Here is a 26208-nt window from a genome sequence, read left to right on the forward strand (position 1 = left end):
GGCTGCTGAACCGGTTGTCTGCCTGCCCTCCCTGCTGGGCCTCCACCTTCCTCTCCACGACTGCTGAGGCCTGCGATCACGGCTAGGGGTGAGTGCAGGTACTTCGAGGACCGTCGCGGCTGGGCTTGGTGCGCGTGCGCACACCACAGGGCCTCTGCTCCTTACTGCCGGCATTGCTCCCTCTGCCTCGTCTCTAAGCCTGGTGGTTTGGGCCCCGCGGGGGTGAGACGTGCGCCCTCCTTGCATCCCCGTTGCCCTCTCCCCACCGACTGCACTCCCCCTCTCGATTGCCCCAGGCGAGGGTGCAAAATCCTACAGTGAGCCCGCTCTGCCTGCATGGAGGTACACCTTCCTTGGTGGGCTCGCCTTACTGGCCCGGAGGCCACGGCTGGCACTCTTCAGGACGAGTGGGTGGCAGACACGACTAGGCACTCTTCCCAGGTTCCTGGTACACCCCCACCCTCGACGGTGCCCCTCTCCTCCTTCGTCTCTCCACCTGGCCACTCCTAAATTGGTCACCACCACTCTACCCCCAGCTGAGCACCTCCTGTGCGCTATTTCTTTCTGGTGGCCATCAGACAGACGCGCCATGAGGGTGTGATCATTGACAGGGATAACTCCACATCCCCTGCTGAGATGGCCACCGCTCTGTAAGATGAGCTCAAATCCATTATGCTGGAGGTCAAATAGGCGGTCTCTGGCATTGCCACCCAGCTGGAACAGCTGTCCTCTCGCCTCGAAGTGGTCAAGTCCCGGGTGGATTCCCACGACAACCGTTTGCTGCATGTCGAGTCGAGTGTCTCGGACGCTGAGGACGCCGCCACTCAAGACCGTCCAACTCCTCCAAATGGATAAAATCCTTTAATATGTACCAAGAATCAGGATTTGGAGGTGCGCTCCTGAAGGAGCAATCTCCGTATCAAGGGGATGCAGGAGTTCACCAACATATCTCGGATAGTAGATGTTGTGGAGCAACTGGTGCGTGAACTGTTTGTTGACGTGCTCCCCCGGTCTTTATTGTGGAGGGAGCGCATCGCTCCCTCGGCAATCGCCCGGCCCCCGGATTGCCTGCTCGCCCAATCATCGCAAAAATCCTAAATTTCCTGGATCCCGACACAATTCTCTGAGCGGCCAGGGAAAAAGGTAAATCTGTCATTAAGGCAACTCATTGTCATTCTACCTGGACTACACCTTGGCGGTACAGGCTGCCCGCCGCGAGTTTCTGCCTTCAAAGCGTATTCTACAAAAACATGAGATCCCATATTCTCTTGCTTATCCGGCCAAATTACAAGTCCGGCAGGGCTCTAAGACACTGATCTTTACGGATCCGAAGGATGCACTTGTCTGCGCCAAGAAACTGGATCGCACTCATCGTTCCACCCCAGCAAACTCTCAGGACTCAGATACTGCCCGTCTTAGCGACAATGACTGACATGAATTCTTTCAACATCTCTGGAGCCGGAGAGTTCCGCGTCCTACCCGACATACCCTGGTCCATCGGCAACTCCCGAACAGATGCAAGAATTTCTTGCTGCTTTGGACCTCCTTTACAGGCCTCAGGCTCCCGTCTGCGCGCCTTGCGGACCAGTGTCCAGATCCTGCTGGCCCGGCGGCTCCGCCATCGGCTCCAGCGCCACACTCTCCAGCCCCGGCACAACAAGGTGCTGCGTTGCCGGCTCTGGAGCCACCCTTGGCTCCAGCTCCGGCGCCACCCTCAGCTCCGCCCCAGCGCCGCACTAGGTGCCGTTTATCCCACCCCTGCCCCAGACCATTTTGTTCCGGCTTGGGATCTGGATTGGGAACCAGCGCCTTACCCGGCGCCGTTCGTTCCATCTCTGGCCCCGGCTCTTCCTCCGCGTCCAGCCCCCTCCACGCCAGAGGCGGACAATGACTGGGAGGGGACGGAGGACCCACTTGCTCGGCAATGTGACTCCGAACTTGATTGGGTGGATGACTTGGAGGATGCAGGCAATTTCGATGTCTCTTCTCACCCTGGATTCGCCTCTTCTCCTGTCCACAATGGAGGGGGGTGCCTTCTATATGGTGGTCCTCCGTCGGGCTGCTCAATCTTGACCTCCTCACAGTGGCCCTCAAGACCAACCTCCTCACCGAGGTGCTCCAGTCTGCGTCTACCTTGGCGGAGCCGCTGCTTCCCTTTAATGACACTCTTGCAGAGGTCCTCTTGAGCACCTGGTCCAGGCCGGCCACGGGGGCCCCGGTGGATAAAAACATCGCTAGACACGACCAACCGGCCGGTGATCCTGCTTTCTTTACCACTCACCCGTCGGCTGAGAGCCTGGTCATTCAGGCCTCGACGTCGCAGAGTGCCTTTCCTACTGCCCTGCCGCATAAGGACTCTGAACGGCTGGACCGGTTTGGGAAGCGCTTGTTCTCCTCGGCTGGCCTTGGGCTGCGGTTGGTGAACACTCCCTCCTTGTTGGGCTGTTAATCCCACGCGTTGTGGGACGCCGTTGCTCAGGTTTTGCCTCAGTTTCCTGAGGAGGTGCAGGCTACCCTTTCTCAGGCGATTGCTGAGGGCAAAGATGGGGCTAGGTTTGCCATCCGGTGTGGGTTAGAAACCACTGACTCCCTGTGCAGGGCTATCTCTAAAACAGTGGCGTTGTGGCGCCACGCCTAGTTGTTTTCGACCGAGTTCTTGCCCAATGTCCAGAGTACACTCATGGACATGTCTTTTGAAGGCACCCGTCTGTTTGGCGACAAGGCTGACAGTGCCCAGGAGCGCTTTAAAGAGACTCGGGCTATGGCCAAGTCCCTGGGTCTTTCTACCAAGGGCCCAGCCACTCCTGGTTTTCGTTCCTTCCGTTACCAGGGTCGAGGTGCCCAGGCGTACCCTTCCACTAGACCTGTGCAGAACCAGCCACAGCGAGGCCGCGGTTGTGGATTCCGCATGGGCGGGTTGGGGAACCAGCATGCGGGTCCATCCACCTCCACCCCGCTGCTTCTGCCTCTAAACCCTCCTAATCTGAGCCTCAGGGAACACCCCACGCCGGTGGGTGGCAGGATCCGCCACCACCTCCCCCGCTGGCGCGAGATTACGTCAGACAAATGGGTGCTGCAAATCTGCAAGGGTTTACCCCCTTCCCTTTCGGTCCCCACCCCCAGCCATGCCACCTCGGTGCCACTGCATGTCTGGGGATCATTTGGCTCTTCTCCAACAGGAAGTTGCGGCCCTCTTGGCCAAGGGAGCCATCGAGTACGTTCCTTGGATAGAAGTAGGGAGTGGTTACTATTCCCACTACTTTCTGGTCCCCAAGAAGGACAAAGAGGGTCTGCGTCCTATCTTGGACCTCCGGGACGTGAAACGCTTCCTCCGGAAGGAGAAGTTCAAGATGCTAACCCTGGCTCAGGTCTTGACTGCTCTCGACCCTGGAGACTGGATGGTAGCGTTGGACTTGAAGGACGCATATTTTCATATCCCCGTCCTGCTGGCCCACCAGCGTTACCTGCGGTTCACGGTAGGCCAGGAGCATTTTCAATTTACTGTGCTCCCCTTCGGCCTTGCCAGCACCACTCGGGTGTTCACGAAAGTGATGGCGGTGGTCGCAACTCATCTGCGCAGGTCAGGGGTGTCTGTCTTCCCCCTACCTCGACAACTGGTTGTTGAAAGCTGGCTCGCCCCAGGCAGTCGTCAACCACCTTCAGATTACGGCCGACCCCCTGCATTTGCTGGAGTTCTGCATCAACCTGCCGAAGTCGCACCGGAGTCTCTCTCAGAAGCTCCCGTTTATCGAAGCGGTTCTGGACTCGACGCAGTTTCTGGTTTATCCTTGCGAGCAGCGATATTCATGGGATATTCAGGCTATGATTCTGATCTTTCAGCCTCTATCCCAGGTTTGTCAGGATGACCCTTCGGCTCCTGGGCCTGATGGCCTCCTGCATCCTGTTAGTGCCACATGCCAGATGGCATATGCGGGTTCTGCAGTGGGACCTGAAGTTCCAGTGGGCGCAGTATCTGAGCAACCTGTCTGATCATGTCCAGATCTCGGAGGGCACTACACGACAATTGCAGTGGTGGCTCTCGAATCGCGATTGGGTCAATGGTAGATCCCTCTCCCTTCCCCAACCGGAGTACACAGTGGTGACGGATGCGTCCCTCCTGGGATGGGGAGGCCACTTGGGAGAGGCAGAGATCAGAGGCCTCTGGTCTCCGGCCAAGTCACGGCGCCATATCAACCTTTTGGAGCTTCGGGTGATCCGACTTGCACTGAAGGCATTCCTTCCCTCTGTCCCGGGAAGTGTAGTGCAGGTGTTCACGGACAACACCACCGCCATGTGGTATTGCAACAAACAGGGCGGGTTGAGGTCCTGGACCCTATGTCAGGAGGGTCTGCGCCTCTGGACATGGCTGGAACATCACAGCATTACCTTGGTGGTTCAACACCTGGCAGGTTCTCTGAACGCCAGGGCAGACCACCTCAGCCGCTGGTGCATGATGGATCACGAATGGCGTCTGCACTCGGATGTGGCGCAAGATCTCTTTCAGCAGTGGGGAGAGCCTTGGTTATCTCTATTCGCCACCGAAGAGAATGCGCAATATCATCAGTTCTGCGCGTTGGAATTTCCAAGGCGGCACTCGCTAGGCGACGCTTTTTGTCGCAAGTGGATTTGCGGTCTATTGTACCCCTTTCCGCCTATATCACTTCTGCACAGAGTGCTGAAGATTTGCGCGACCTGGCCCAATTCATCCTTGTGGCTCCGGATTGGGCACGAAGATACTGGTATCCCGAGCTACTCAGCATGGCGATCGATCCCCGGATCCAACTGCCTCTTCGGGAGGATAGTCTGTCTCAGTAGGAGGGGACGGCCCTCCACCCGAACCTGCCCAGCCTCCACCTCCATGCGTGGAGATTGAGCAGTGACAGTTGACAGCCTTCTATCTTCCTCCCGAAGTCTGTTATGTCATTCTGGCAGCCAGGCGTCCCTACACTAAAATGGTATACGCCTGCAGGTGGGACAAATTTGAGGCATGGTGCACAGCAAAGGCTGTGGATTCCCTCTCTGCCCCTCTTTCTGAGGTTCTTCTGTTCCTCCTTTCTTTGGCTCAGCAGGGCTCTGCTCTGGGCACTATCAAAGGTTATCTTTCGGCCATCTCCGCCTTTCTACGGCTTCCAGATCAGACTTCTCTTTTTAAGTCCCCGGTTGTTAAACGTTTCCTGAAAGGCATTACTCACATGTTTCCTCCTGTGCTGTTCACAATGCCTCAATGGGACTTAAACCGTGTCTTGACTTATCTGATGTGTGCTCCCTTTGAGTCCCTTCATAACTGTCCATTAAGTCTTCTCACTCTAAAGACGTCTTTCCTGGTAGCTTTCCCCTCTGCCAGTAGAGTGAGTGAGCTACAGGCTCTTTCTTCCAACCTCCTATCCTTTCTGTTCATTCGGACAAGGTGGTTTTAACCCCTTCCATGCTGGTGACGAACCCCAGCCGTCATGCACTACGGTGCTCGTGTGCTGATGACGGCTGGGGTTCGTCATGGCCCGCCCCTGTTCGTTTGTTTACCGCACAGGGGCGGAAACGGGCCAGCAGGGAAGGGGTTAAGTACCTGTCCTTCTTTCTTGCCCAAGGTTGTCCCGCCCTTCCACATTGGGCAGACCATCACTTTGCCCACCTTCTTTCCGCATCCTTCAAAAGAGGAAGCGAGGCACCACCGTCTGGACCCAAAACGTGCGCTCTCGTTCTATCTGAAGCGCACACAACCGTTCCGGGTGGATGACAAACTCTTTGTTGGCTACGTGGGTGCTAAAAAAAGGTCGGACGGTGCACAAACGAACCATCTCTCGGGTTGTTCTGTGCATAAAAGCATGTTACTCGTTGGCCAAGAAGGAGCATCCTGTGGGGCTGCATGCCCATTCTACCAGGGCAACAGCAGCCACCACTGCCTTGGGACGCGGCGTTCCCTTGCAGGACATATGTCAGGCAGCTACGTGGGCTTCGCTGCACACGTTTACCAAGCATTACTGCCTTGACAATCAAGTCCGGAGAGACAGCTTCTTTGGCAGTTCTGTTCTCTGTGACTTTCTGGTGCAATCTTGTTCGCAGACCCACCACAGGGCTTGGTATTGCTGGGGTATCTATTCTAAGGTAAGGAATCTATCACTAACGTGTCTTTCAGATGCACAAGTTACTACTTGTGTAACGATATGTCTGTAAGAGACATTAGTTGGTGATAGATTCCTTACCGCCCCACCCATCCTCCCCGTTCTGCGAACTGATATCTAGGGTTAAGGGCATCCCTTTCATGGCCCTAGTTTCATGGCACCAGCGGTCAGTTTCTTGCATGGCTCTGCGTTTCTGGTGTGGAAAGTTTTGTACAGAACTGATGTCCGTGCGCATGGGTGGCGCCTAAGTAGTCTCTGTGACGTTATCTCTGCGCTTACGACGCCAGCGACTGACGCGGAGCCGCACGACGACGCCTACCAACGTGCAGGGGTAATGCTGATGAAAAACTTTCCGGATCCGGTCTGACGCCTGGGGATATTCTAAGGTAAGGAATCTATCACTAACTAATGTCTCTTACAGATATATCGTTACACAAGTAGTAACTTTTGCGTCAAGGGGCAGATCATAAAAGGATTGTCTGTGTGACTACCTTTGGAACAGAATCTAACTTGATGAAAAAAATCTAACTGAAGAATTGGCATCTGATACCCAAAGTGGATACTCAGTGGGACAAACCAATATTTGCATTTAAACGTGGAAGAAATCTGAGATCTGGTCAGGGCATATAATGAATGTGGACATAATTCATTACTATGTCTTTGGGGTTTAACACCTGTGGTGGGTCACTAGCCCTGTGGCCACTATGCAGCTTGTGCTGCCACATCAGTAGTAACATCATGTATTCTCAATGATAAAGAATGGGTGTTAAACCCTCCTCGAATTGCCTTTCAAAAAATGTGATTTAGTGCATTGAATGCCCTTTACTCATTGTATTACATAGGAAAAACTATACAAGTAAAAATATGTATAATTCAACATCAGTCACGCATACGTTATAAAAATAACTACTACACCTCTTGTTGAACATTATATGACTATGACCCATGCACCGCATAATAAGAAATGGTTTGCCCTAGAGATAGTTTAATGCTCTTGACTGATATGTGATGTATCAAGTTAGCCTTCTGTACCTTGGTGCATATTATTATGCACCACCATCTTCTGTAACCTCTTGGGTTGATTTGGTGGATTGTTCTTTGTGACGACATTTGTTGCTATATTTATTATGATTACTAAGTTTTTTGTTGCCTTGTAAGTCCTCTTTTATGTTATCTGTAAGTGTCCCCATTTCAAAATGGCCGCCATCTTTAGCTCAGTTTTCTGATCTCTATGTCCTTATGACTATGATATGACATACGCGGTAAATTTAGAGTTTGTATGTTCTCCTACCGATGGTGACCATTTCTGGTGTTTTTGCCTACTTTTAAGGCAATACTTAGTCACACTCTGAGTGTTTGTGCAATACGATACACCCCAAGATGGCGGATGGATACGAGCTTCCGCATCACGTGACGTTGGGTTAAAGTTCAGTGGAGGAAGGCACAGTGTTTGCGGACCTGGTGGAGTAGTCCAACGCTGTTTGGATAAGATTTATTCAATTAGAAGTAAGTGAATACAGACCGTTATTATGCTATGCTGGATTGGGGTTATCGGTTATTATCCCATATTGGGAGTTGAGACAGAGGCATTTTTTGTGGTGTACTAATCATTGGTGTGGCCAGGTTTGTTTTTAGATGAGAGGTTCTCTTGCGAATCGGGTAAATTGACGCTTTTAATTTCTCACTATTCTTGGCACGTTCTATCATTAGTTTGGTATAAATGACCCTAGGTTTTCTATTTTCTCTTGTTGTCCTTAGCAATCCTTTATTAGAATCCTTTGAAATCTCACTGAAAGGGAATGAATGAGACACCTGCAAGGTATTTTCATAAGTTCGCTTTTGGTGCACTAGGGTGCTTGTATGTTTTCATATGGGCACTTGTGGTGTGTGTTTTTAATTTGGTTACACTTTTGCATGGTTTGGCATGACATACACTGGTGTTTGGCTTCTTGTGAGCAGACAATACAATATGATACAGGGTGTATTGACTGGTTTGTTTTGTCAGTATCTACAGGAGTTTTCCTATGTGCAACGCTCAGTCCTGAGGATGGTCTTGTAGACCCATGTGGCCATGAAGACCGAAACATTGACAACACACCCTTATTGCCTATGAATACCTTGATTTAAATGTTGTGTCAATGTGTCTTGAATACTGAGAATTGAAAAGATATTGGCTGTTACTTGTACTGACCATATTATTTGATGGTTAAAGGGTGTTTATACTACCTCCAATCCCCTAACAAACTGGTGCATCGTAAGGGATTGTTTTGGTAGTTACAGTGTAGCTGTTTGCTTCCTATATATTGCTTACAACGTGTAAATACTTTTCATGAAATGTGGATGTGATGCTAGTTCAAGTAAAAAATACATGGAAATTTGAATAAATCGTTGAATACAGTTATTCTTTAATTGACTGGATCGCATCTGTGACCGATATAATTGTGAAAATTTAGTGTGAATAATTCCTCAAGGAATTCTTTGTATTTGTACTTCATTTTACCCAATTCCTTGGGGATAATTGGGTTGTCCTATTTTGTTAATAGACAGTGGTTAATAAGGGCATTGCTTGCTGGTACAAACCAGCAGCGGGTGATCGGCATTCCTAACTGTTGTTTATCTTTAGGAGATTACCATGTTTAGTAATAAGCAGTGAATAGTCCCGCCACGTACGAATACCCAGAGCACTTTTTCATAATATATATTTTCTAATGTGTAGATGTTTTTCTTCAGGAAGGACTGCAGGGTCATTTATAAAGAAACTTAAGGGGGAAGCTGCTGAGAGATTGTGTGAGATCGACAGGGTTAATTTAGAAAGTGCGTTGGCTGTGCTTGACAACTGTATGACCACATTATCATCCAGATTTTATTCACTGGGCAACATAGTGTCTTCATCAATTGATAAAATACAGAAAGACCTGTCTATTTCACAACATGGACGTTTCACAACATGGACATTCACAACATGGACATTCACAATCACGGTCCATCGGAATACTGAGCTGGATGTTACAAACATTACGTTCTAGCCATGTGACATGGCGTTACATGAACAGTACTAGTCTGTTTTATGAATATTATATAACAGATGGTAATGGCACACAGAGATGTAAAATATACTGTGTTGCACATTGAAAAATTAGACCAATTACCTTTCACCATGGCATAGATACCATCAACTGACTGGATAATCCATGGTTACATCACCCTACTGATCACGACTTTCCAATTGTCTTTAATACCAACTGACAGTGAGATATGAAGCTCTAGTGGAAGGTTATGTGCATGGGTTTCGGGTATTACGTTTCAGGTTTAGATGCAGGAATAGGGACACATTTGTTTCTCTTGGTCGCTCCAAATGTGAAGATGCTCAAGCGGGTCCTTCGTTTTCAATAGCATTTCACTCCATGCTGCATGAAATGCTTCAGTAGTGATCTTGTCTTGTTATCTGAAGGGTTCTCGAACTGTCGTGATTCATCCAGTGTTCAAACTGCTCTCAAACAGGAGCTATTTGATGCTCTATGATCAAGGCTGCTGTAGCAATGGGACCGGGCATCACTTATCTGGTGACTTTTAATTCCATGGTGACTTGTTGCACTCAAGAACTGTTACCATCTACCTGCACTGTTAGGGGGCCCGTTCAACCAGGAATGGAAACAGCACTGCTTGTGCTACGTAGCCGTGAGCGCATGGTACATTGCTTCAGCACACTTCGGCTTTAAGAACTGAATGAGCACTGGTTCTTACCCTTCATGACTGTCTGGCTTGACTGCATACAACCTGTCTTCTGCTGTCTGCTTTATAGCCCACAAATGCGACCTGGATATATGTCTCAGATCCCAATTTGTTGGGCCAATGAACATCGAAGTACTGATGGACCCCTTAAAGGCCCATGTGTATTGTTGTCCCCAGCGTATTCTGTTAATACTGAATGCATTCTTAGAGCCACCCTGGGGCGCTTCAGCTCCAAGTGATGTGAAGTGCTGCTCTGTCATTGAGTTAAAAATAGATGCTGTGCCTTTAAGAACCAAGGGGCCACCAGTATCCCCTCATGAATATATATACTTATCTTGTGGAAATGTTGTCTGGGGTCCCCACACGTCAGCGGGACCTTTTCAGTGCTTATAGCTACAATAGAAACTCCACTACAAGAGAACTGGTGTTACAGCTAGGAAACTGTTCCTTCCTCACCAGAGAGTCCCATTGTGCAGAACTTTTGCACACCCAGCTTTCCCTATACATCTTTCTGATAGGGGGTTAAAGTTAATGGAGGCTTTAGGTAAAAAGGCTGTTGCGGCTGACAGCTTATCTCTTTGCTCCATTATTGACACCTGTCTTTTTTGCAGATGTGCCCAAGCAACCCAATATCACCCCCCCCCCCCCACCCCCCAATACACATTGCAAGCACTAATCAGATGATCAGATGACCGCAATCCTGGAAATAAGAGCCCTAACTAGAACTTATTTTTGGATTTGGAGGATGCTGGTGATCTTGCCATTTTACCAGACATGGGTCTCTTACCCCTAATCATACTGCAATGGCTACAGAAGACTCTTTCTCCTTTGCTACAGGGATTCGGAGGGCAGCAGATTTCTTGAACTTCACCTTACCCACCACAGAGGTCAAAACTAATGTCCTAACAGAGGTCCTTCACCTAGGCCAAACTAAAGAGGAACTGCTCATCCCTTTCAATGAGGCCTAGTCAAATGTACTGATGGGCACGTGAGTAAAGCACAGATCTGGTCTCTGCTGCCTCGCCGCCCCCCAAACCCTTCAGCGCCTCATTACAGATGGCCAAGATGCTGTAAAATACTGCATCCACTACACACTGTTTGGGTAGGTCATTCAGTGTGCTTTTTTTGACACTTTACATTGAAGGCCTTCCTCCCATACATCAAGAGTAGGCTGGTTCAGGTGTTCTCAAACACCACCACTATATTATATAACAACAAACAAGGCAGAGTGGGATAGGGACCCTGTGCCAGAGGCCCTGCACATCTAGAATTGGGTGGAGTGCCAGGACATCTTCTTGGTCATGCAGCATCTTGACGGGATCTCTGAAAGCTCAATCTATTCGCCACCAAAGAAATCTTGCAATATCCGCTCTTATGCATGTTGTAGTTTCTAAGGATGCTGTCGTGCTGAGACATGTTCCGTTTAGAATGGAACCCAAGACTCCTTTCCACCAATCCCACTCTTGCTCTGGGTTCTCCAGAAGATCAGGACCAACTAAGCCAGGGTCATCTTAGTGACTGGACTGGACAAAGAGAGTTTGGTATCCCAAACACCTGAGCATCTGTCCTCTGACCAATATGTCCCTTCAGGAGGACCTCCTTTTACAGCAGCAGTATGGTGCTGCACCTGAAATGGTGCATACTCCACATGCATGCATGGAGCTTGGGCAGTGACAGTTGAATGCTCTTCCTCCCAAGAATTGTGATGTAATCTTGGCAGCCACTCGTGCTTCTACATGAACTGTAGTCACCTGCCTTTTGGAAACATTTGTGATTGGATGTTCTTCTCATCTTGTTGATTAACCTTCTGCCTCCTTGTCGAAAGTGGTGGTGTTTGTGATGATGTTAGCTGGACATAGCATTACTCTGGGCTCTGTTAAAGGTTATCCTCCTGCCATCTCAACTTTTTTTGCTGTTGCTGGATCAGCTCTCACTGTTTGTCACCTGTTTGGACACTTTTCCTTAAGAGTTTGGAAAATGTTTTCCCTCCTACCCCCTTTCATCATGCCCCAATGAGACCTTCATTTGGTCCTGATATTTCTTATTGGCTCCCCATTTGAGCCCCTCCATAGCTGGGACTTCTAAATCCTTAGACAGTTTTCTTACTGGCCATATCAACGACCAGGACGGTCAGTGATCTTCAAGCTTCTTCAGTTAATCCTCTATACACCAGTTTCTACCTGGACAAGCTGGTTCTTTGTACTCTGGCCTCCTTCCTATTGAAGCTGGTAACACTTTCCCATGTTGACCAGAATATAATTTTGCAGATATTTTCGCTCCACCCTATCCAAAGAAAGTGGAGACTAAGTATGGGCGATAAGTGCGAATTCGCGTTCCGTGAATTCGCGCGAAATCAAATTCGCAATCCGCCAAATTTTTGATTTTTGCGTGTTCGCGGGTTTTTTGCATGTTCGCGGGGTTTTTTGCGTGTTCGCGGGCTGCTTGTATGGCGAAGTTACCCATGCGGTCGTGTATGGGCACAGCATCCTCTGGTTCACCCTTGCCACCCTCTGGTTCACCCCTGCCACCCTCTGGTTCACCCCTGCCACCCTCTGGTTCACCCCTGCCACCCTCTGGTTCACCCCTGCCACCCTCTGGTTCATCCCTGCCAGCCTCTGGTTCATCCCTGCCACCCTCTGGTTCACCCCTGCCACCCTCTGGTTCACCCCTGCCACCCGAGACCTTTTGTGACGCATCAGCAGCACAAAAGATGTGCCATCGTGCTGGATATTAACAACGTGACGCATCTGAGAGATGTGTCACGTTGTAAAGCCCTGCGCAGGGGAGGGCGTTCCTGCGCAGGAATGCCTCCTAAAAGTGGCTGAGTGAAATCTACAAGAATTCACTCAGTCACTTTTAGGCCAATGCTGCGTCAAAACCCTGTGCCTGCTTGAAGCAGCCGCAAGGCTTGATGCAGCATTGGGGAGATAGGGCCCCCCAGAGCATTGCTGGAGCTGTGTAGCAAGCTCGACACAGCTCCAGTAATGCACTGCTTTTACGGCACAGATGCGTGATGCATCTGTGCCGTTTTTGCCACATGGTGCGCTGCATTGTAAAAGCGGCGCACCATGGGTGGCGGAGCTGCGGCGCACAATAACTGGTGCATCCCTGGGGATGCCCCAGTTATTGTAAATCTGCCCCTATACATTTAGCCAACGAGGGAGCACTAACTGATTAGACAGTAGAAAGTACTCCAGTTTAGTAGAGGTATTGCACAAAAAGGTGGCATCTTCATGGACAAACACGCAGGGCGGGATTCATTCCGCCCCCTGTTAGACTCGTTTTTTGTGCCCTTCTGCCCTCTGTTAGACTCGTTTTTCCCTTGTTTTTCTGCCCTCTGTTAGACTCGTTTTTTGTGCCCTCTGCCCTTTTATTCCCTCGTTTGTGTGCCCTTCTGCCCTCTGTTAGACTCGTTTTAGTGCCTTTCTGCCCCGTTAGACTCGTTTTTTGTGCCCTTTTGCCCTCTGTTAGACTGCTCTTTGTGCCTTTCTGCCCTCTGCATCACCACATTATCACTCAGCACCACCACAGCATCACTCAGCGCCACCACAGCATCACTCAGCGCCACCACAGCATCACTCAGCGCCACCACAGCATCACTCAGCGCCACCACAGCATCACTCAGCGCCACCACAGCATCACTCAGCTCCACCACAGCATCACTCAGCTCCACCACAGCATCACTCAGCTCCACCACAGCATCACTCAGCTCCACCACAGCATCACTCAGCTCCACCACAGCATCACTCAGCTCCACCACAGCATCACTCAGCGCCACCACAGCATCACTCAGCGCCACCACAGCATCACTCAGCGCCACCACAGCATCACTCAGCGCCACCACAGCATCACTCAGCGCCACCACAGCATCACTCAGCGCCACCACAGCATCACTCAGCTCCACCACAGCATCACTCAGCTCCACCACAGCATCACTCGGCTCCACCACAGCATCACTCGGCGCCACCACAGCATCACTCGGCGCCACCACAGCATCACTCGGCGCCACCACAGCATCACTCGGCGCCACCACAGCATCACTCGGCGCCACCACAGCATCACTCGGCGCCACCACAGCATCACTCGGCGCCACCACAGCATCACTCGGCGCCACCACAGCATCACTCGGCGCCACCACAGCATCACTCGGCGCCACCACAGCATCACTCGGCGCCACCACAGCATCACTCGGCGCCACCCCAGCATCACTCGGCGCCACCCCAGCATCACTCGGCGCCACCCCAGCATCACTCGGCGCCACCCCAGCATCACTCGGCGCCACCCCAGCATCACTCGGCGCCACCCCAGCATCACTCGGCGCCACCCCAGCATCACTCGGCGCCACCCCAGCATCACTCGGCGCCACCCCAGCATCACTCGGCGCCACCCCAGCATCACTCGGCGCCACCCCAGCATCACTCGGCGCCACCCCAGCATCACTCGGCGCCACCCCAGCATCACTCGGCGCCACCCCAGCATCACTCGGCGCCACCCCAGCATCACTCGGCGCCACCCCAGCATCACTCGGCGCCACCCCAGCATCACTCGGCGCCACCCCAGCATCACTCGGCGCCACCCCAGCATCACTCGGCGCCACCCCAGCATCACTCGGCGCCACCCCAGCATCACTCGGCGCCACCCCAGCATCACTCGGCGCCACCCCAGCATCACTCGGCGCCACCCCAGCATCACTCGGCGCCACCCCAGCATCACTCGGCGCCACCCCAGCATCACTCGGCGCCACCCCAGCATCACTCGGCGCCACCCCAGCATCACTCGGCGCCACCCCAGCATCACTCGGCGCCACCCCAGCATCACTCGGCGCCACCCCAGCATCACTCGGCGCCACCCCAGCATCACTCGGCGCCACCCCAGCATCACTCGGCGCCACCCCAGCATCACTCGGCGCCACCCCAGCATCACTCGGCGCCACCCCAGCATCACTCGGCGCCACCCCAGCATCACTCGGCGCCACCCCAGCATCACTCGGCGCCACCCCAGCATCACTCGGCGCCACCCCAGCATCACTCGGCGCCACCCCAGCATCACTCGGCGCCACCCCAGCATCACTCGGCGCCACCCCAGCATCACTCGGCGCCACCCCAGCATCACTCGGCGCCACCCCAGCATCACTCGGCGCCACCCCAGCATCACTCGGCGCCACCCCAGCATCACTCGGCGCCACCCCAGCATCACTCGGCGCCACCCCAGCATCACTCGGCGCCACCCCAGCATCACTCGGCGCCACCCCAGCATCACTCGGCGCCACCCCAGCATCACTCGGCGCCACCCCAGCATCACTCGGCGCCACCCCAGCATCACTCGGCGCCACCCCAGCATCACTCGGCGCCACCCCAGCATCACTCGGCGCCACCCCAGCATCACTCGGCGCCACCCCAGCATCACTCGGCGCCACCCCAGCATCACTCGGCGCCACCCCAGCATCACTCGGCGCCACCCCAGCATCACTCGGCGCCACCCCAGCATCACTCGGCGCCACCCCAGCATCACTCGGCGCCACCCCAGCATCACTCGGCGCCACCCCAGCATCACTCGGCGCCACCCCAGCATCACTCGGCGCCACCCCAGCATCACTCGGCGCCACCCCAGCATCACTCGGCGCCACCCCAGCATCACTCGGCGCCACCCCAGCATCACTCGGCGCCACCCCAGCATCACTCGGCGCCACCCCAGCATCACTCGGCGCCACCCCAGCATCACTCGGCGCCACCCCAGCATCACTCGGCGCCACCCCAGCATCACTCGGCGCCACCCCAGCATCACTCGGCGCCACCCCAGCATCACTCGGCGCCACCCCAGCATCACTCGGCGCCACCCCAGCATCACTCGGCGCCACCCCAGCATCACTCGGCGCCACCCCAGCATCACTCGGCGCCACCCCAGCATCACTCGGCGCCACCCCAGCATCACTCGGCGCCACCCCAGCATCACTCGGCGCCACCCCAGCATCACTCGGCGCCACCCCAGCATCACTCGGCGCCACCCCTGCATCACTCGGCGCCACCCCTGCATCACTCGGCGCCACCCCTGCATCACTCGGCGCCACCCCTGCATCACTCGGCGCCACCCCTGCATCACTCGGCGCCACCCCTGCATCACTCGGCGCCACCCCTGCATCACTCGGCGCCACCCCTGCATCACTCGGCGCCACCCCTGCATCACTCGGCGCCACCCCTGCATCACTCGGCGCCACCCCTGCATCACTCGGCGCCACCCCTGCATCACTCGGCGCCACCCCTGCATCACTCGGCGCCACCCCTGCATCACTCGGCGCCACCCCTGCATCACTCGGCGCCACCCCTGCATCACTCGGCGCCACCCCTGCATCACTCGGCGCCACCCCTGCATCACTCGGCGCCACCCCTGCATCACTCGGCGCCACCCCTGCATCACTCGGCGCCACCCCTGCATCACTCGGCGCCACCCCTGCATCACTCGGCGCCACCCCTGCATCACTCGGCGCCACCCCTGCATCACTCGGCGCCACCCCTGCATCACTCGGCGCCACCCCTGCATCACTCGGCGCCACCCCTGCATCACTCGGCGCCACCCCTGCATCACTCGGCGCCACCCCTGCATCACTCGGCGCCACCCCTGCATCACTCGGCGCCACCCCTGCATCACTCGGCGCCACCCCTGCATCACTCGGCGCCACCCCTGCATCACTCGGCGCCACCCCTGCATCACTCGGCGCCACCCCTGCATCACTCGGCGCCACCCCTGCATCACTCGGCGCCACCCCTGCATCACTCAGCACCACCCCAGCATCACTCAGCACCACCCCTCCGCACCACCCCAGCATCACTCCGCACCACCCCTGCATCACTCCGCACCACCCCTGCATCACTCCGCACCACCCCTGCATCACTCCGCACCACCCCTGCATCACTCCGCACCACCCCAGCATCAATCTGCGCAACCATTCAACAACTGGTTCAATTATGTTCTCTCAATATTTCAAGCTTTATTACAAATGTCACAAAAAGATATAAATATTTCACTTCTGTTCTTGGATTTTCGTCACAATAAAATACACTGAACATAATCTTCACAAAAGTTATTTACAAAAGTTTAAGCTATTGACATTATAAATTAAAATCACTTTTATTTAAGTATTAATTATTTAAAAAAATTAAAAGCCATTGTAACTTGTAATATCAATACAGCTAAGTCACGTAAATACAAAACATGTTGCATTACAAATGCTATAGGTGTCACATTTGCTAAAGTTATAACTATTGGCATTGTAAATGACAAAGCTATTAATATAGCTATTTTCAAAACCAACACATAAATAAAAAAAATTGTCATTTACAAGACCAATAGCTCAAACTTTCCTAATGCGAGACCTATTGCATTGCAAATGCCTGTTTTTATATCTGTCAGTGCTTCCTGTTGAGGTTTAATTTTCGTGACAGGCGCCTCATTGCCTACTATTCTCTAACCCTGCTTCAAGGGTCAGAGAAGGGTCAGAGAATAGTTGCAAGTAGGCAACGAGGCACCAGGAAGCACTTACAGGCTTACAGCAGCAGGTGCCCAAGTTGAAGTTAATTTCTGTGTAACCCTTTTGTAAAAGGTTACAAAAAATTAGCTTCAATTTTTGCACCTGCTGCTGTAACCCTGTAAGTGCTTGGCTGAAAATTCGTCCCTGCTGATTTGCGGATTTTACAGCGAAATCGCTGATTGCGGAAAATCCGCAAATTCCGCGAGCGGAACGAATTTTCAGCCCATGCTTATTGGAGACGCTCCACTGGTTGGATCCGGAAAGATCTTTGTTTTTACATTTTGATTGTCTACCTGGTAGTCTTTGGGACTTTCAGCTCTTTATCGGTTTCTTAGCAGCGAAAAGGGCAGGGCTGTGCAGATAAGAACCATCTCTCAATGAATTGTACTTTGTATAGCGACATTCACAATGTACTACTGCTTGGACAGTCTGGTTTGTCGAGGCTGGCATTTTGTCTGTTCGGTCCTCCAGGTTCTCCAGTATTGAATGTTTCATGGAGTAACATGCTTGAATCTTTCCCTATCGTTGAGGTGGGAGTCCCCCTGTAATTACAACTAGTAGTATGAAGTGCTTCAATTATGTCTATCTTTATTGCATTTCCCTATATTGTTGAGTAGCAATCCACATTGTTTTGTACATGACCCAGGTTCAACCAGTCAGACCAGAGCTTGCACTCGTAAAACCGGATTAATGGCAAAATGGCAGATCTTACAGTCGTAGATCTATTGTTAAAGGGATTCTCTTTAGATAATTATATACCAAATCCTTCAGTGCTTCATACAATTCATCTCAACAGTTGCTCATAGCATCATTACAGTTCTTTACTAGATCATTTAAACATTCGTATAAAGGTGTCCTTCTGTTTCAACACCCGAAGTGCTCAAATATTCCTGTGTATTCCTAGTCATGTGCCGATGCGCGTTTCGGTAAGGGCCAACTTGAAGTCATAATCTTCCTTATTGCCCACTAGCTTGACTTGGTCCTAACATCAGGAGTAAAGGGGTAAACATTTAAGCAAAGCAGCAATATTTTTATCAAATAATCCTAGAAAGATAAAAATATATGTATAACCAAAGATTCTCGATTCGAAACTAGATGCAAAATATATACCGTTAAAACAACGTACAACAGTATTCTTGATTGGCCACACCAAGAAGACTTCGAGATATCCAGGTAGAGATGTGCTTCCCATGTATCAAGTAGTATGCCTGAAAGTACGAACTCCCTTGTGAGGTTTTCCAATAAATGGATAGAGCGGATAGTTTACCATAAAGCTTGCAGTAGTATGCTGTCTAAATAAAGCCGAACACCCGTGCAGAATGCAGGAAGATATATGGCTTGTTAGAGAAAATATCTGACATACTGTCACTACGGTCTGCTTTATGTACAAATTATTGTGTATGAATATTTAAAAGACATGGAAATCCTAGGTCCAAATTAGGAAGAAAAGAAACATAGGAGGGTTAACGGCTCGAATACTCACCTATCCTCTCTAGTTGCAGAGGACAGAGAAGGGAACCAGTCAAATATTACTGGTAATGCTCAAAGAAAAACACTGCCACATCAACATCCTATTGATGATAAAGCAATACAACAAATCTAATCAAGACTGAGCAAAACATAGCTATATGTTTTCTCCTCAGATGGTGGAAAGAGTAAGTGATATAGCTGTAGGAATTTTTGTTTTATAGGGAGGTGATCGAAGATTGCATTAACTTGGACAGTGCATTGTCTATGCCCTAGCTTCGATCTGTGAGGGAAAGGCTCTTTGAGATGGTTTGGGGAGTACTTTGACAATCCGAGTATTCACACAAATGCCAAGGCCATTATAAAGGAGGCGCATTATCTCTGGGCAACCGCGGGCCACATGCAATCTGAGACGCCAGGTCCCACTTGCTCATTCCTTGCCAAACCACAATTTTATTTAACTTTTACTATTAATGTACAGACACAATTTCTTTTAACCAGAATCTGTCTAGGCACTTTGCACATTTTACTGGCATTCCCAAAACAAGCTGGGTGGGCAGACAATCTAATTCCTTGTCCTTGTGATAACACAGCAATACAGAGCACTCTGTACTTTGCTATGTTGCTCCCACTAAAAAGAACCATGGGGAACATTTTTAGCACCACTTTTAAGGGATATCCGGCCTTGTACATACGTTGACTGGTTCCAATATTTGCAATCATTGGCTACTCTTGCCATCTGTATTGTGGTTTCAAATTATATCAAAGTTGCAATGGCCATTAAAAAGTGTTATGAACAATAGCTAACTAATAGGAAGGTTACAATTTTATTAGGTCTCGCCCACTATGCGCGTTCATAGGAGGGGACCTCTTGAAATCGATCTGCTTTTTTGCCCAAAAACATGCACGCTTTGCATTGCTTTCAATGGCACCACGTGCACGTTTGGCGATTCCCTTGCGGGAGTGAGCTCTGGCGACAGCTGTTTGTAATTAACTTACAATCAGATTGTGCCCATGCTCGCTCCTGCAAAGGAAACAGGCGCAGGCCTCCTTCTCTCTCCCCTCCCCCTGCTGCCTCCTCTTCTCCTCGTTAAACTTGTTCTTTTTTCGTGCTTGTCCTTCTTTTTCTTTCCCAGTCAACCCAGCAACTGAGCTGGTTTAACATCTCCGCGAATTCCTGGTTATCAAACTAAACATGGAACGATCATCCGAAACGTAAAACTATAAAGTAATTACCCTCTTCTTAGTTCAGGCAAAAATGTGTGAAACTATATGTTGTGTAAATTGTTTGATATGCGCTTTGTAGGAGGCCTAGGAGTTCGTACAGTGACGTGAGATTCTTTGTTTAATTTTCCTACTACACCACTAGATGTCACCCACATGCTGTCTTCGGACAGGTGACAACACACTCGCCCTGCATCCAAACGATATTTTGAAATGAGACTGGCCAGGTAGGAGAAAGCGAGGAGATTTTCATGCGAACCGCACCAATACTGACTGCTTAATCTGAAACCTTTGTTTTTAGAGATAAAGGGGTGGCTGCAACGCCTGGAAGGACTGTATGGTCCTTGGCTGGCCATGCCGCTGCCTTGTGTAAAGCGACACATTTTAACTGCTGCTATGTGTCCACCGGCGAACGACATGCAAAGGAAATTCTTCCATTTATGTTGTTCAGTATCTACGATGCGGCGTATGATGCCCCTTCCTTTTTTAAAGTGTTTTTATAAAGTGCTTACTACCCCTGGCGCGGCGTTGAAAGGGAGATGCCTGTCACGTGCACTGAAACTCTCCTCTCAGACAAACAATCACCTGTGTTTTCCCAATTAAAAATACAGCAGTTTGATGTTCGTATGTCAGTTCTGTCACATATGTACCGATAATCATATGTAAACCAGAAGGTTTACTATGGACAAGTTTTGCCACGTAGTCGAAACATCTAATTGACTGCACTTATCATAGCGTTTAGGTGCATTACAATATTTTTAAATATCACAAGTCAATGTTGGTTTGCTGCTCCATGATCAGTTCCTTGCTGACTGGCCTACTAAAGGTTTAAATGCACAGAAGGCCTGACTTTTGTTTGGCCTTGCGCCACCACTTATGCACAGTCTGCTCTGTCGGCTGCATCTGCACTGCTCTTTACTCCGTTGCCGAAGACCTCTACTCTGACTGTGACATGTATAGAGTTACATAATGTGTTGGCTTCGGACTAGACACAGAACTAGCTGTCTCACAGGCCTTGGGTAATAAAAAATCTGATCTGTTCAACTGTCATTGACAGTTAGCTTCTGCCCAAACAGCACCTTGCGCTTCCCCCTCCACCATGGGCTCCCTGCGAAAAAAAAAAAGTAGTATTGGCATAGCCTATAGGTCTCACCTTTGGGACCTTATGTGTTTAGCCATGCAACAGTTTGTTGTTACACCAAGGTTTTGTGCTGCATAACTAAATACTTATAAGGTCCCAAAAGCGAGACCTATTGGCTATTCCAATGCTTGTTGTGTAATTTTAATCATCATGAAATTTTATGGTTGACATTATTTTTAATCTGTAATTTTACTAATACGAGTATGTAAATTTTAACTTGTAAGGTCTGTTTGTCAAACTTTTGTGGTCTTTGCACCGAATAAAGTTATTTTGACTTGAAGTGAATTGGCTACCTCCAAATAGGGGCCATCATTTTCCCATTCCAATGAGTAGACTTAGCCCTGGGTGAACAGTAAAATCGCCACGTATCTAGGTTCTCCTTCATGGTTCATAATAAAGGAGACACAATTCAGGATCGAGAAACAGAAGTTATACGCTCAATAGTAAATGGCTAGAGCTATTCTTAAATCACATGGTCACGCCCGGCGTAGGGAAACAATTGCTATAGGTCCGCACAAAAATTAGAATGTGCCACGACTAGGATTAGAGGTAACATCTGCTGATGCCAAATAGGGGCAGATCACGAGTGACAATTACTGGAGTCTGAACGCAGGTGTATTAAATATCCAAACCCGGCGTAGACTCATCTGTGACCAAAGGGAGAGTAAACTCTTTGTTCTCTTCCAGGGGATCCTCATCAATAGTCATAAGCATTAGAATATTCCCGCCCATGCGCGGGACCCCGGAAACAATATATTATATGTGCCCCACATATACATATACATATATATATATATAAATATATATATATATAAAAATAAGCAATTGCAGCCAAATAAAACAGTAGAGCTGGAATATGCTGTGAAGAATTTCCACCATACATGTGTATTAGCATTAGAAACACGAGAAACAACACCAATGCTTGTTTAGAAACTGTTTTAATGCTTAGCAAGCAGTAGAAATTCTTATAACACACTGTAAGCATATACAGCTCCCAGGCTGCATTGCAAATACCCAGTCTAAAAAGACTGAAAAGCTAACCCTGTAGCTGCATGTACCAAAACTGACGCTGTGCCTTTAAGGCACCTCTGCCCCTAGCTTCCCATCATGCCTCAGGGGTTACAGTTAGGTCAGTTGTTCTTTCCGGCTCCTTCAGGAAGGACCCTGGATACACAGCTCCACATTTTTTCTGCCTTTTTCAGTCAGAAAATCTTCAAAAGAACAATTTTTTGATTTACTTTGACTTTTAACATCAGGGTCAAGTAAATAACTGCTTTCAGTCGAATTTTTGTGAGGTTTTCCTGTCAGGATGCCCTCATTATTTGATGATTGCCCTTCTTGTGGCCACAAGAAGGCAAAAACGGACTCTCATGAGGTCTGTATTTTATGCTTGCCAGAAGATCATGATCCAAAAGACTGTTCTCATTGTCAAAACCTGTCTGACAGAACTTTAAAAGACAGAGAGAGGAACAGGCTCTATGGTCTGGCCCAGAGATCCATGAGGGGAAGATCTACAGAGAGGAAGAGTTCAAAGAGACCCAGAACTCCGTCCAAAGGCAAGTCAGAGCGTCCATCAACCTCAGCGCCGGGCTCGGCGCTGAAAAAACGACATCTGATGGACAATTCGAAAGAAAAAGCTCCGTCGACGTCGGGACCGGCGTCGACGAGGAAATCGTCGTCGAAAAGAAAATCACCGACGACGAAGAAAGCTCCGCCGTCGTCAACTAGGCGACGATCGGCGTCGAGAGAAGCCACGAGATCTCCGTCGGCGAGGAGATCGGCGTCGAGACGTAAGTCAACTCCGCCGCCGTCAACCAGGCGACGGTCGGCGTTGAGAGACAGAATACACTCGCCGTCGTCTCAACGTCGACAGGCTTCGAAGAGTGTGACACCTCCGCCGACGTCTCCACGGAGGCGCTCGGCGTCGAGGAGCAAAAGCCCCCTCGGACGATCGTCGTCGAGGAAGGGATCATCGTCGAAGGCGTGTCGGCGCTAGACATCGAGGATGTCCGATCCTCCGCCGTCGCCACATGCCAGGTCGACATCAAGGGCTTCGTCGACGACAGGACGTCGAATGCCATCTCCGTCGCCGACAGACCAACGTCGGTCGACGTCGAGACCTCCGTCGACGGCAGGGCAACGCCGTTCGACGTCGAGACCTCCGTCGACGGCAGGGCAACGCCGTTCGACGTCGAGACCTCCGTCGAAGGCAGGGCGACACCGTTCGACGTCGAGGGAGAAGACTCAGTCATCGGCTCGACATCACAGGTCGACGTCGAGAGAGCACAGGTTGTCATCGAGGCGTTCGACGTCGAAGATTATCACTCCGTTGACGCCGCAGAGGCGTTCAACGTCAAGGGAAAGACTTTTAAGACGTCTGCCAACACCAGTGAGACGAAAATCTCCTTCAGTGCCTTCGACTATTTTGGTGACTCAATCGGCTTCTCACCATTCCTCCTCAAGTGCCTCTAGCTCATCGAGGTCCTCTTCCAGGAGTAGAAGTCCGTTGCCCCAGCGAAAGATAACACTCTCGCCAAGATGGTATGCTCCGTTGAGCAACTGGAAGGATTCTGGAGCGACGGAGAGGCTGCAAAGATATGTAAGCCCACTCCACAGGTCACCTCTTCAGAGACTGATAGAAGAGACAGACAGAGTCCTATCAGGCACCGATCACGCTCTCGGGAGAGGAGAGCGGAAAGGTCGCATACCCCCAGGGTCTCCCGATCGCCACGGAGAGAGCATCCCAGGTCTCGAACACCGAGAAGGGAGGTACGAACTGAGAGGTCGAGATCTCCACGAAGGGAGCATCGGAGAGAATCACGTTCTCCTCGAAGGGAAGACCGACCGAGAAGATCGCCAGTGAGGAAGGAAAAATCTCACCACAGGAGAAGGAGAACACCATCATCCTCCTCCTCATCTTCTTCGAGATCTTCTAAAGGGGATTACTCCCCAACGCTGGCAGACAGCCCTCGCTCCAGAGCTTCCCCGCTCGACGACGTCAACACATATCTGGACGTTCTACAAAGGGGCGCTCAAAAACTTCAAATAGAGATGGCTGTTCCAGAAGTTTCCACTACTGTGATTTTTGAGACCCTTCGTCACAAATCATATTCACGGCCTTTGCTCCCATTGGTTCCAGGGATAATGGACCCAATCAAGGAGGTTTTCCTCACGCCAGCAGCGATCAGGGCGGTACCGGCACGTATCCAGAAAAAGTATAGGCCGGCCGACTCGGATCCAATCTTTGTTAAAGGGGAGCCTGTAGCGGACTCAGTTATCGTAGCCTCAGCTAGGAAGAATCACGCAGTCGCTCCTTCTTCAGTTCCTCCTGACAAGGACAGCAAGACCCAAGATTCTTGGGGACGCAGAGTGTGCAGCACAGCAGCTTCATCCCTGAAAGTCTCTAGTGCCTCAGCACTTCTCGGCAGGTACGATAGAGCTCTGTGGGACTCCATGGAACGATTCAAAGAGAAATTGCCCAAGGAGGACCAGAAGGACTTTGAGGAAACAGTGACGGAGGGCTGTTTGGTGGCAAACCAAATGATCAGTTCATCCGCAGATAACGCCCTACTAGCAGGACATGCCTACTCACATGGGGTATGCGCGAGAAGATCTTCTTGGTTGCGTTTAACTGGTCTCAAACCAGATGCCCAGCAACGCATCCTCAATCTGCCCTTCTCAGGATCTTCACTCTTTGGAGAACATGCCGATCAGGAAATGACCCGCATGAAAACCGAATTGGACACGGTGAAGGCGGTTGGTCTGGAAAAGAAGAAAGAGCCGTTCAAGCGACGCTTCAAGACCAACAAGAACCGGGGAGGCCAACAGAGGGTTCAAACCCCTCAATGGTCTCAGAACAAGCCACAAGGGAAGACACAATACAGAGGAGGAAAATCGGGTAGAGGCAGAGGCGGACATCATCAGTCCTCTGCCACGCCTAGAGGAGGCAAAGCCTGAGCAGTGGCTTCCTCTGGCGCCGTTACCCACTCCAGTGGGAGGAAGTGCTTCGCAACACCTGGCAGAGTGGGTCAGCATCACAAAAGATCAGTGGGTGCTGAATATACTGCGCAATGGATATGCGCTACGTTTCCGGAAGAGACCACAACCGATTCCTCCAAGAAAGACTCGCTCGTACCATCTAAACCTCCTCAAAAGGGAGGTGAGCGTCCTCTTAAAGAAAAACGCAATCGAAGAGGTACCCCCACCCCAAAGGGGGAGAGGAGTGTACTCAAGGTATTTTCTAGTCCCCAAAAGAGACCAAGAGGACAAGTTCAGACCGATTTTAGATCTTCGGACCCTCAACAAGGTGGTGGTCAAAGAGAAGTTTCGCATGCTGGCACTTCATCAGATATGTCCTCATCTACAAAGTGGAGATTGGATGTGTTCGGTGGATTTACAGGACGCGTACTTCCACATTCCTATTTCACCAGGTCATCGGAAGTACTTGAGGTTTCTGGTAGGAAACAAGCATTACCAGTACAAAGTACTTCCGTTCGGTCTAAAATCCGCACCAAGGGTGTTCACCAAGTGCATGGCAGTGGTAGCGGCATGTCTACACAAAAAAGGTCTTTTTGTGTACCCATATCTAGACGACTGGCTCCTGAAGAGTCCGTCCCCTCATCAAGCCACCAAAGACTGTCGTCTGTGTCTTCAACAACTACACAGGCTTGGGCTCCACGTGAACACAGAAAAGTCAGTCCTGCATCCCACACAAACCATCCACTATCTGGGAGCAGTTCTAGACACAAATTTAGGAAGAGCGTTTCCTTCGCAGGAGAGATTATCTTCCATGGGGCAGAAATGCAGAAAGTTACTTCAGTTTCCTCGTCCAAAGGTGCGAGAAGTAGCGTCTCTACTGGGCTCCATGGCGTCCTGCATCTTCCTAATTCCAAACGCCAGGTTGAGGATGCGTCCTCTACAAGAGTCTGTGGAAGATCAGTGGGACCAAGCGACAGGAGATTGGGAGGATCGAATCATCCTATCTCAAGCAGCACTGACCT

At 50.8% G+C, this 26208-nt stretch overlaps 1 protein-coding gene across 1 annotated transcript in view; it reads left to right on the plus strand.

Moving 5' to 3' along the window:
• Nucleotides 1–26208, plus strand: part of HSPA4 (heat shock protein family A (Hsp70) member 4) — a 395733-nt gene that overhangs the window by 288712 nt on the left and 80813 nt on the right. The window lies entirely within an intron of this gene.

The sequence above is a fragment of the Lissotriton vulgaris genome, chromosome 7 (genome assembly GCF_964263255.1).
Source record: "Lissotriton vulgaris chromosome 7, aLisVul1.2, whole genome shotgun sequence".
Classification (NCBI taxonomy): domain Eukaryota; kingdom Metazoa; phylum Chordata; class Amphibia; order Caudata; family Salamandridae; genus Lissotriton; species Lissotriton vulgaris.